At 46.3% G+C, this 12747-nt stretch overlaps 1 protein-coding gene across 6 annotated transcripts in view; it reads left to right on the top strand.

Moving 5' to 3' along the window:
- SH3KBP1 (SH3 domain containing kinase binding protein 1) overlaps positions 1-12747 on the top strand; it is a 281170-nt gene that overhangs the window by 19448 nt on the left and 248975 nt on the right. The window lies entirely within an intron of this gene.

Raw genomic sequence — 12747 nt, 5'->3', positions numbered from 1 at the left:
CCTCTCTTCCTCCCTTCCTCCCTTCCTCCCTTCCTCCCTTCCTTCCTTTCCTTCCTTTCCTTCCGACAGAGCGCAAGCTGGGGAAGGGCAAAGAGAGGGGAGGACAAAGGATCAATCCGAAGCAGGCTCTGTGCTGACAACAGAGAGCCCGATACGGGGCTCAAACCCATGAACTGTGAGATCATGACCTGAGCCAAAGTCAGATGCTCAACTGACTGAGCCACCCAGGCACCCCACAAATACCCATTTTCTGCAGGCCTTTGTAGTGCCATATTTCGGTCCTCAGCAGCACTTGTCACTCTTGGAATTTTAAATCTGTTTTTGTGGCTATTAGACAAATGGCTCTCTTCCCTTTTGGACTGAGGTCCCATGGCCTCTATGCAGCATTGTGTCCTCGGTGCCTGGTGCACAGCAGTGCTTATCCATATTTGTTGAATGAGTACAATCTTTGTTGCTTGTTTCTCTACCCTTGTGGTTATTGACATCATTGGGTACTTGGCCTTCACTCTTTGGATGGTGGTGGTAGTGGCCACTTAAATTGACCATGGTCTGCAGTTCTGACTTCCAGAAGCAATATTGCCTGAGGATTTCCAAAGGAACTAATTCTTCTGGCCTGTAGGAAATGCACCTGGGCCAGGTTCACTGGTGAGGCTGGAAGTCGACGAAGACGGCGTGCTGAACGGCAGTCGCAGGCTTCCATGTTTAGTTGATATTCGCATTCTTTGTGTTTCTTTTCACCAGCTTAGACTTCATTGCCTGCTGACCAATTACTATATAACCTTAAAATTAGGGGCCCTAATAATGTATGCAGTAATATAGAAAATACATGTGCTATGAGAGAAAAAAGCAGGCTATGGAATTGTGTATGCAATGTGATGTACAAACCACCGACCCTTGTGTATAGGGAGAAAAATGCTAAAATGTTAATAGCAGGGGATTTTAGTTCTTCATTTCTAAGATTTGAAAAAATTTACTTAAAATTGAGAAATGTTTTGATCTGACTTGTTTACTTTTCCTCAGGGATTAAGGTACATTCATCCTTCAGCTTCTTGTGATTAAAGTGGCTCCCAGGCCCGTAGTACTTTTTTCTACATTGCTGTTTTTTAAATTCTTCTTGTCTTCCAAGTGAATATGAGATTAATGAAACTACCCAGTGAGCTAGGGGAATTGATCTCTTGCTATGTAATTTGGTTTGAATTTTTATCAGATCTGTAGATATGTGTGGAGTGATCAAGTATCTTCATTTTATCACAAACTGGTGACTCAGAGCGGTGGTTTTAGAGACAGAGCTGAGCTCTACAACTTTGGGGGGAGTTGATTAAGCTCTCTGAGCTTCACTGGTTCATCCATCAAATGGTTATTGAGTGTTTACTGTGTTCTGAGCACAAGGAAATACATGGGTGAGTAAGTCACACAAAGTTCCCTGCTCTCTTACATCCTAGTGGGGTAGACAGACAGTAAGCCATAAACATAATAAATAAGTTACAGTGTGTTGGAGGGAGATGATAGGGAGGCCAGCAAAGGCCTTACTGAAAAGGTGACCTTTAAGTCAAGACTTGAGGCAGTGAGGAAGACAGCCCTGTGGGGATCTGGGGGAAAGAGCTTTTCAGGCAGAGGCAAAGCATGTGCAAAGGCCCTGAGGAGGTCAAGTCCCTGGCGTGCTGGAAAAAGAACAAAGACCAGTGTGCTGGAGGGGAGAGAGCCAGGTGAGGGCATCAGGAGATGGGCTTAGAGGTCACAGGGCTCCAGATGGAGTAGGGCTACTATAAGATTTGGGACTCCGGGCGAGATAGGAAGTAATCGGGGGAGCTCTGAACAGTGGAGTGATGTAACCAGGGCTATTCTAACTGTTCCTTCTGGCTGTCCTGTGGAGAACAGACCACTAGGGGCAGGGTGGAAGCAGGGAGCAGAGGTCAGAGGCCAATGCAGGAATCCAGGGGAGACCAGAGGGTTGGTAATGGGAGCAGGGAGAAGCAGTCTTCTGGATCTCTCTGAGGGTAGCACCACCAGAACTTACTGATCAGATTCTGGATGTTTCTGAAGGTAGCACCACTAGGATTTGCCGATCAGACTGGGTGTGTGGTGAGAGGAGGGAGGGAGGGATGGCCCTAAGGTTCTTTTGCTGAGCACGGGAAGCTTATTGAGGATGTGGGTCTGGAGTTCAAGTGCCAGGTCCAGGCTACAGGTAGGAATTTGGGAGTCCTTCAGAGCCCAGATGAAATGAGATCACCTGGAGGGGGAGTGTGGCCAGAGGAGAGAAGAGCCCCGGGCACCCCAGCATTGAGACTGAGAGGAAACGGCCAAAGGGGGAGGAAAATAGCCAGGCAATTGAATGTTCTGGAAGACAAGTGGGGGACAATGTTTCAGGAGAGGGAGCGATCCCTGCCCACAGCCCCCCAGCTGGGCAGCCTCAGATACTTCTTCCCCTCCCTGAAGCAGGTCTTCATCTGTGAAAGGAGACAGTGCTAATATCCTGGTAGAGCTTTTATAAGAGCTAGAGTTATTTTATCACATGCCAGATACTGGGAAACTCTGAGAACAGAAGGATGAATAAATAATAATGTATGTAGAGTCCAGCTACATATTAATATTTCTACTGATAATGTTGAATACCTGGTATAAGGGAGCTCATAGTAGGGGCTTTTTCCCTTTCCAGAATTAGTCCAGGTATGGGCATATAAATGAGAATTACTACTATTATTTAAAAAAAAATTTTTTTTGAGAGAGAGAGAGAGAGAGTCTCAAGCAGGCTCTGCACTGTCAGTGCGGAGCCTGATGTGGGGCTTGAATCCACGAACTGTGAGTTTATGACGTGAGCCTAAACCAAGAGTCAGACACTTAACCAAGTGAGCCACCCAGACACCCCAAATTGCTACTATTCTTAATGAAAAATTTTAACACTCTTCTATTATTCATGCATTTAAGTGAATTATTCTATTATTATTCATACATTTAAGTACAGAATATCTCTAAGTTACTTCATCTGATCATTTTTTAAATTTAAATTTTGTTTCTTTTTTAGAAAGAGAGAGAGGGAGGGAGAACACATGCAGTAGAAGGAGAGAGAGAATCTCAAGCAGGCTCCATGCCCAGAGTGGAGCCCTACATGGAGCTCCATCTCATGACCCTGCGACCATGACCTGAGCTAAAATCAAGAGTCAGTCACTTAACCCAGGTGCCCCTAGCTGATTAGTATTATTGGAGCTGTTAACCACATTGTAAGAATTAGAGTTTTAAAAATTAGGGGCGCCTGGGTGGCTTAGTCGGTTGAGCGTCTGTCTTTCGCTTAGGTCATGATCTCGCGGTTCGTGGGTTCGAGCCCCGCGTCGGCTCTGTGCTGACTGCCAGCTCAGAGCCTGGAGCCTGTTTCGGAGTCTGTGTCTCCCTCTCTCTCTGACCCTCCCCTGCTCACGCTGTCTCTCTCTCTCTCCTAGAAATAAATAAAAATATATATACATAAAAAAATAAACATTAAAAAATAAATAAATAAATAAAAATTAGGTTCATACACCTGCCAAATGCACACATTCTTGAGACTGATACATTTGGACATGAAAAAAAGGTTAGTGTCTCCGAAACCAGGAAGCAAAAGCTTCCAGGTACATAGCACAGAGTAAATTTGATGCTTTGCATGAAATCTTCTTTATCTGAGGAATCTTTAAGGAATATGTCCCATTTTCCTAAGTTTATTGAAAAACACGAAATGGACTCTTTTTAAAGTGTATTTATTTATTTTGAGAGAGAGCATGCATGTGCACATGTGATAGTGGAGGAGTGAGGGGAAAGAGAGAGAGAGAGAGAGAGAGAGAGAGAATCCCAAGCAGGCTCCGTGCTGTCAGCTTGGAGCCTGATCTGATGTGGGACTCGAACCTATGAACCATGAGATCATGACCTGGGCTGAAACTAAGAGTCAGGCTCTTAACTACCGAGCCACCCAGGTGCTCCAATGGACTCTTAACCATAGAGAACAAACTGATGGTTACTAGAGGGGGAGGGAGTTGGGGGATGGGGTGAAATAGGTGATGGGGATTATGGAGTGCGCTTGTGATGAGCACAGGGTGATGTATGGAAGTGGTGAATCACTGTATTGTACACGTGAAACTAATATAGGACTGTGTTAGCTGGAATGAAAACAAGAACTTAAAAGACTATGAAATGAAATAAATGGTAATCATTGAAAATAAAAATGGTAATTTTTGGAATAAAAGTTTTCATAGGTGATCAGGTCCCATGATAGATAGCTAGACTGTTTAGATTTTCACTTCATCCATTCAACTTTTACTTGACATTTTTGAAATAATGTTTTCCCTTGAGTTATCATTAGATTTCTTTGTTGGGGTGAAGGTAGAGAAATAGATGCAAAGATATCTGTAGCGTGGTAAAATTGGAAGGTTGATCTCCCCCACCCCACCCGCCTCCCCATGATGCACACGCTGTGTGCTGCAGGAAAACCTGGTGTGCCTGTGCCTTTCTACCAAGGAATTTCATTCTTTCTGCTGTGACCTGTGAACCTGGTTAGGTCATTTGCATTCAGCACGACTCCACTGAGGCATGTGGAGGGCAGGGTGATGGCTGCGGACCTAGGACCTTCTTTCGGGGACTCGGGGCTCGGTCGGGCGTCGGCTGGGAGCAGTAGTGCCCCGGGATCCTAGAAGAGTGAGTCTCGGCTTGTTAGCTCCGTGACCCTGGGAAATTATTTAATCCCTCTAGGTATCTATTTGTTTCCTCTTGTGAAGCACGGGGGTAGCAACCACAGTCGTGTACCTCTTTGCTAGTGTACTTGGGAGGATGCATGAGATCATGAGTAGAGGGCACATCAGAGTCATGTTTCGTGCGTATTCATCAGTCAGCAAGTCTTAACTATCAACATTAAGTATAGAGCTACTCGGAGAGGCTGGAAGAATACGGAGGTATGGTGTTTGTCGGTTGGGTGCTGTGGGCAGCGGGAGCCGAGATGGAGGTAAGAGTGTAGGAGGTTTATCTGTGGAGGGGAGATGACACCCTTGAGAGATGAAAGGGTGGGGAGGGGGCAGTGGGGGCCTCAGGCTGCCGTCCCAGCCAGCCTGACAGGGAGCTCTTCTGAGCACACGCTGGCAGGCAGAGGTCCGCGCAGCGTGGCCGGCCTCCCCGCCCCCCGCCCCGGCCCCGGCAGGGCCTGGAGAGAGCTGCCCAGGAGGAGCGGCCCCCGGGGCCGGAGCACAAGCTAGGGCAGAGCCTGAAGGACGGGCGGGCAGCACACCTCCAAGGCTGCCCGGGAGACATTTTGTTTCCCTTTATTTCTTAACTCACAAGGGGCTTTGCGATTCTGTATTCCCTCCCGCCCCCCTGCCACCCAGCTCAGGGGCACGTCTCCCCGTCTGTGTGCCACTGAGGAGGATTAGCCGAGAGATCTTGAGGGAAGTTCAGGGAGGGTGAAGGTAAAAATGTGAATGTCCCTGATGTGTGGTCATAACACGCATGAACGCAAAAGCCACACACACACACACACACACACACACACAGATGTTTAGCTATTTGTGGAATGAGGTGCATGAGGTCAGCCCATTTTAGCTCTTTGCGGCCTGTTTTGCTTGTCGTGAAGGAAAGAGCATTTCATTTGTTGTCATACTTCCTCTGGGACCACCGGGTCTTTTTCAAGAAAACCGACAAAGTCGATACCCTGTGTCTGGGAGTCCGGGTGTAAAACAGTGCGCTCGCATCGTTTGTAAGCGCACAGGCTGTCCAGGGCAAACCACATCCTGGCCTGGCTTTCTTGAGGCAGGTGGTCCCAGATGGACGCCTCGAGGGAGGGGCCATGGGAACTGGGCTCTCCCGAAGGCCTGGGGCAGCTGTCGGGGGTGGGGGGGACGCTTGGGCCCTGCCGGCTTCCCGGGCCTTGTGGGGATGCCCCGGCTGCTCCGCCCTCTTACACCGCACCTTTCTCTTCTGAGGAAGCAGCACGGCTCCTCGGCAGGCATGCCATCCTCCTGGCTGTAAAATGAGGCCGTGGTCGAGATGGGAGCTAGCTTGTAGCAGTGCAGCAGGCCCAGCTGAAAACCAAGAAGGGACTGCTTTTGCACATCGTGGGAGAAAAAATAGATGAGAATTGCCTTTAAAATATTTACTATAGATGTGTATTTCAGTCATGATTAGAATAAACCATAATTGGCATTGACTTGAGTGTTAAAACGTGAATATCTTCTTAGGAAGGCTGTGCGTGTTTTGACAGTATCTCGTCATCGGCAACGTGATGCCAGATGCTCAAAGCCTTCGGTCACACGGGGCTTGCTTTCTGACCCCATACGGCTCACGGTGAAGAAGTGACTTCCGAATCAATTGGTTGACAGATTAGGGGCCAAAGGTACCTTCTAACTGTTTAAACCCACAAGCATTATCAAGTTAAAACTGCTAAGACTGTAGTCACACTGTAATACTGGGACCTTCAGGGGTGCAGATGGAAAAGGATCAGGTTTACTGCTGTCATTCTGTAACTGCGGCTTAACAGCTTGGCTTATCTTCACAGTTCAGTCTTTAACTGTTTCTCTCAGCCGCAGAATCGTGAGTGTGTGTACAACCTTTTTCTCTTCAAATCTTGAAACTGCAATAATTGCCAATCTATTAAAAAAACCCACCTGCCATATGAAGGTGGTTTCAGCTATTCTGTGTTAAATGAGTGATTATGACATTGGGCTCTGGTGGCACATGATGTGAGCTTGGATACGCATTTGGATACAGAGTGTTTCAGGTTTGTGTGGTTTCAAATATTGAGAAATTGCTTCTTTGTGCATATTGATGTGTACTTTTTTCATGGACTGCTCTGTTATTTGGTTCAAAATATCACATGACAAACGATCTCTCTGGTACATATAATCCATGTAATTATCATGAGAGCTTCTTCTGTCAGTGGTGGTTAAAAAATCCATACACCTTACTTCATTTTTAGCCACTGCTATTTTTTATTCAACATTCCTCTTCCTTTTGTTTAAAAACTTCAGTTTGAATGGTTTCCATTAACAGATATTTTAAGATGACGGTCAAGTCTAACGTGCTGGCAACTCGAAGCTGAACACGGTCCCCAGCCCTCCAGCTGGATGCAAAATCTCACTTCAGGCCTAGAGCGGTGCAGGGAGGCGGCGGATTTGTAAACAGCCCTTGAAACAACACAGCACCAGTTGACAAGCGGCGGTTCTGAGGCCGCGGGAAGTGTGTTATTTAGCTGTCTGACCGGTCACCCTGATTGCAGTTCCACCTGGGGTGTGTCGCCCAGAGCCACACATGATAATTACAGCTACAGGTTCATCATTGGTGGGGCCATGCCATTTCAGTCCCATTACAAACTTGGGCTTGTCTTCATTTGTTGTAATGAGAGCCAAAGTCACTCTCTTTGCTAATGAAATTCAGTGTAGGGCCAGCGCTGGCCTGGGGCACGCACCTGCCATTCCCAGACCGCCGCTCCCTCACGTTCCTCTCGGCCCCGTAAGCCATCGCCGTGTCTGTCATGATGGCAGACCTCAGTGAGTTAGTCAGCCTGCCCATTTTTTCCCAGAGGGGTTAGAATGGTCTCAAGTACAGAGAAGGAACGTGTTAAATATTCATCTGGTTTAATTGAATTTAATATACAATCCTTAAGATTAATCCAAAGTTTTGGAGTCAATAATGGTTCATTTTTTTTCGTAGCATAGAATGTATTTGCCATTATTTACGGTAGTGAATTATTTAAGTGAAAAGAGAGAGTTCTTTCTAGGAGATGGATCTCACCAAGCTGTTGCTGCTTTCATTTACATATGACTCCTGATTATGTCAAATTAGAAATGCCGGTAAGAGGAAGAATGGCAGTCTGAAGATTTGAAAGGTCAGGTTACTAGGTGTTGCATCATGACATGTTGCAGCCTGGGGTCTGGCCCTTCCTGCATGACCTGTGGTCTGCTGGTGTGTGCGTCCATGACTTCCTGCCTCCATGAATATTAATAATAATGGTTGGATATCAGTTTAAAGGACAGTGAATCGACTAACGTGTAATATTGTCATATACTTGGATTTATAAGCCTGCACGGATAAATTGTTCTCTCTGAGGACCTTAATTCTCCTGCTTTAGTTTCTTCTTTCACTGCTTCGACACTGAAACTTCGTGGTGTACTGGGGTGATTTATTATTTTTTTTTCCAGAACAGATTCGGAACTGTTGCCAAAAACACTGTGTTTTTTCAAAAATTCAGGTGATCTCTGTAAATTATTGAACAAGAATCTAGTGCTGTGTACACATCTCAGGCTATTTATATTATAGTACCGTTTTCCACCATGGCCACCCACACGTTGATTTTATATTTTGAAATGTTACTGAACTATTAAAATAGAGAAGAGCATGAGAATATAAACATCTGCCTACCCACCACCTATTTTATCAAATGTTCGCATTTTGTCATACTTCTGAATCTTTGGAAAAAAATCAATAAATGGACTTCCAGTTTCAGCTCAGAGATGTAGAGAGCTGCAAAGATGTGCCTCCCACGCAGGACAGATTGGAAGTTGACAGAGAACTGAGTCTGCAGAGCAAGCAGCCACTGACAAATCTGGGTAGAAGCACTCTCTGAGACCTGAGGCCTGAGCATTTACTTCCCAGAGGCAGAAGCCGCCAGACACCACGGAAGGAGGCAGAACGATCCAGCTAAAAATCTGACAGATTGCTGGAGGTTGAGTGCAGGCTAGCTTGAGAGTGTGAAGCTCCTGGGGGCAGCAGAGGAGAAGGCAGGTGGCCTGTCATTTTGCGGGCTTTCCCTCTAGGAATCCCTCCTTGATCCTCTCACCGGGAAGACTGGGGAAAATCTGAAGACTCTGGGCACAGGTTGTAGGTGCTGGCTCAGGAGCCACTGAGAAACCCACGTAGACTTTTCTTCTTTAAGGAACAAAAGGCTTAGTCTGCAGGGGAAGGATGGGGTCCGAGAGCACCAGTGAAACGCTACTGCAGCTGGGGGAGAGGAATTCCATCCAGCCCAGCCCCCCACCTCACCTCACCAGAAGTCCTAATCTTCAGGGAGAAGGGCCTCCAGGCTGTAGACTGAGAACACTGGTGGTACCCACGGCAGCTGGGGGAAGGGGGTGGGGGAGTTCTATAGGTGGAGGAGAGGCAGAAGCACTGGTGAAGGCTGACCGCCAGACCCAGGCCTGCAGGGCACTCCAAAGATGGAGGCTTAGAATATTCGCAACCCCCACCCCCACAGCGCACTAACAAGCCTCCAGGAATAACCACAGTGGATTACAGCAGGGAGAACTGCAGGAGACAGGCTCTCTTTGGGGCGCAGCACAAAGGGAAGCCCCAGAGCCAAGAGGGGGACACAAAATATCACTAGAGGGATCTGAAGGTTCTCATGTCTGTAGGAACAACCGACCTCAACATGGCCCAACTTCTGACTAGATCAACACAAATTCCCACACTGAGGTCTCATTTGCCTCGGTGTCCACTCCCCTATACAAAATGTCTGGCTTTCAGTCCAAAATCACAAGACATGCCGAAAGGCAAGAAAAAGCATTCTGAAGAGACAAAACAGTCATCAGAACCTGATACAGATATGACACAGCTGTTGGAACTATCACACTATATACACGTACATTACCTGCCTCAGTCCACTGAGTGTCCTGTATGTGCCAGGGGCCATTTTCAGAATGGGCTTAATAAGGTCTGTACTCTTAGTGTACATTCTAACAGAGGGGACAGAGCTTAACTGCAGACAAGCAAAAAAATAATTACAGATAGTGAAATAAGCAAAAAGAAATATAGGAGGGGAAAAGGATAGAGTGACTGGTGGAGTGTGTAGGCTGTTTCACCTAGAGTCATCAGAGAAGGGCTCTTGGGTAAGGTGAAATTGCAGCTCACATCTGAATGATTAGAAGGCTCCTGCCATTACTACGAGCCATCTAAGTAGAGAACAGCAAGTGCAAAGGCCCTGAGGCATGAACAAGCTTGGAGCCCCTCAGTATATTATTAGTGCTCTGGAAGGTAATGGTGTTATGGGATTGTTGCTGATGAAAGCAACCCTTGCAGCTGTGTCACTGTCAAGGCTAACCTAGGGAGGAAGTAGTGGGTGGGTTCTCTCCTGTTCACATTCTTCTTCTCTTTCTTTAAACATACAGAAATTATTCTTCTCTCCCCTCATTTTGGGGGACAAGGGGTGTCTCTAATAACCTTTCTTGTAACCACTTTGGGACCTGGCACAGAGTGAAAGGGAACATGAGTTTGCTGTTGTGAATCAAGGCCTCAGTATTTATCCCGTAAAAGTGCATTATTTACTCCTCTTCGTAATTGTAGAGACCGTGCATTAACGCCACTAATCCTTACCCCCACCCCCCACCCTAGGTAGTGATTATTCCTATGTCACGGATGGAGAAACTGAGCCCCAGAGATGAAGATCGCAGATCTGTTAAAGGTCAACCTTGGTGTTTGAACGCCAGTAGCCTGACTTTGTGTGATTGACCTGAAAGATGCGTAAGACCTGAAAGGATGGGTATTCTTCAAAAAGAGAGACTGTGACAAAGGCAAACTGGATGCAGTTGTTTCATTCTTATGCTAACTCAGTTGATGTTAACACATCGATCGGCTGGCGAAACCGCCTAGGGAAATGGATTCCATGAATACATGGTGAACCCTCTATCATTTGGTCATTTGTTATGAATTCTTCAAAACAGATGAAAATGGGTAAATAGTTAAACCTCCCAATTCCCTTTGCTGTCTTACTGCTACATATGTAGCTATACAATAATAATAATACCGTGAAGGCAATATTGTCTGGCACTTGTCTACTGAGAATATTCTGGAAATCAACATTTGTGATCTCAGTAACTGTTACGTAACTGGTATCAGTCTACTGTTTTGTACAAAGACTGCATCTTTCACCTGCTCAAATGCTTTTTTTCCCCTTTAATAATGCTTATTGTTTGAGAATAAATAGCTCATAATAAAAGTGAACCTTAATAAGTACATGATTGGAGAGAGAGAACTTCGCACTGGATAAAGAGGGTGATTATATCCTTTGGTTTCTGGTTTTTGCCATTAGAGGAAAGAACTTTCCCACGAGCTCCTCTCTTGACCCGTGCAAAGGTTGCTGGTGTTCAGTAATGAAACATTTATCGAAGGAAATGTAATCAGGGTGGAGTTTTCTCCAACCAGTAGTAATAATTGAGCACCCACTGTGTGCATAGTTCTGTTATCTGTACCATTCGTGTGGTATGACATGCTGGCTGAGAAAAACAGCAAACTTTCGCACAGCACTTCCCATGGACCAGAGAAATTAAGTAACTTGCCCAGAGGAGCATAGCTAGTCAGTGCCAGACATGAATTTTAGCCCATGGGCAGTTTAACTCCAGAGTTCAAGCGCTCGTTCACTCCTGATTATCCTAGGGTACAAGATATCTAGGTGGCCTTGGCTACATTAAGACAGCAACAACCAGGGGCACCTGGGTGGCTCAGTTGGGTAAGCCTCTGACTTCGGCTCAGGTCGTGATCTCGCGGTTCGTGGGTTCAAGCCCCACTTCGGTCTTTCTTCTGACAGCTAGCTCAGAGCCTGGAGCCTGTTGCAGATTCTGTGTCTCCCTCTCTCTCTGACCCTCCCCTGTTCACACTGTCTCTCTCTTTCAGAAATAATTAAAAATATTAAAAAAAAAAAAAGACAGCAACAACCAACCAAACCGTCATTAGCATGAGGGGGTACCCAAATCTGTCAGGTTATGAGAACCTGCTGGGAATCTTTACTGAGCTGGGTGTTAGGCTCTGTGAGATTTTTTTTTTTTTTTCATATGCAGCCACAGAGATTTTTTAAAAAATATGCAGCCACGTTCAATTGGAACCACCACTTCCTGTGAATGCCTTATGGTGTTACTTGAAGAAGAGAAATAAGCATATAAATTTTTAAAAAGTTTCTTGAAGCAATATTGATTTTTAAGACTGGATGCAATTAGTATTTCTCATTAGTTCCAAGAATTATTTCTCCTGGAATGCTTTGCTTCCACGTAAAGCACTTTGATATCGGACAGGTATTGCTGCTCTCTCACAGTCCGAGAGTTGAATGTGGCCGGTAGCTTTACACATGCGCAGCAGTGCGAGTGTCCATGCTGCCAGCACAAATGGAAAAGTGCATTGCTTTAATTGAAAAAACAGGCCGCGTCTAGTCTTCGACTCCCTTTACATTCAATCTGACTACTCATAGTTTCTGGGAGGGTGGAGAGGGAGGGAGCAGGATTTGGCCCTGTTGTTCATCAGGAAAATCCTGAAAATTTTTGGAATGTGAATTCTGACGCTGAACCTCCCACTGCTTCTTCTCCCTCTTGTGAAGGTGAAACAAAACACAACCTAGGAGATTCTGAAGCCCAGGCTTCTCAAGCCGTAACACTTACCCTGGAGTCCCAAGCCGGGGATGTGTGTGGGGAGGGAGGTGGAGAGATGGGGGGGGGCATGGCGGGCATGCAGGGTGTATATGTGGGGAGATCTTATTATGCAGATTTGGATTCAGGGGTCTGGGCTGGGGGCTGGCAGGTGTAGGGAGATGGTACTTTTCCTAGCAAGGATGTGGCCAGCCCTTTTCACCTCAGCCCGCCCCAGCCCTCCGTCTCAAGGCTGTGTTGATCATCTGAATCAGCTGACGGAGTTTGGACACCATAGATTCCCAGCCCACCCCAAACAGAGTGAATGAGAGCCCCCAGGGCTGAGGTTATGCAGATATGGGGGGATAGTTAATGAAGTGGTTTGATAATAAATCTGTCACTTTGTCTTTATTTTGGC

The sequence above is a fragment of the Crocuta crocuta genome, unplaced genomic scaffold (assembly GCF_008692635.1).
Source record: "Crocuta crocuta isolate KB4526 unplaced genomic scaffold, BGI_CrCroc_1.0 scaffold312, whole genome shotgun sequence".
NCBI lineage: Eukaryota > Metazoa > Chordata > Mammalia > Carnivora > Hyaenidae > Crocuta > Crocuta crocuta.
The sequence above is the reverse complement of the archived record's forward strand: the minus strand, read 5'-3'. Positions and strand labels throughout refer to the sequence as shown.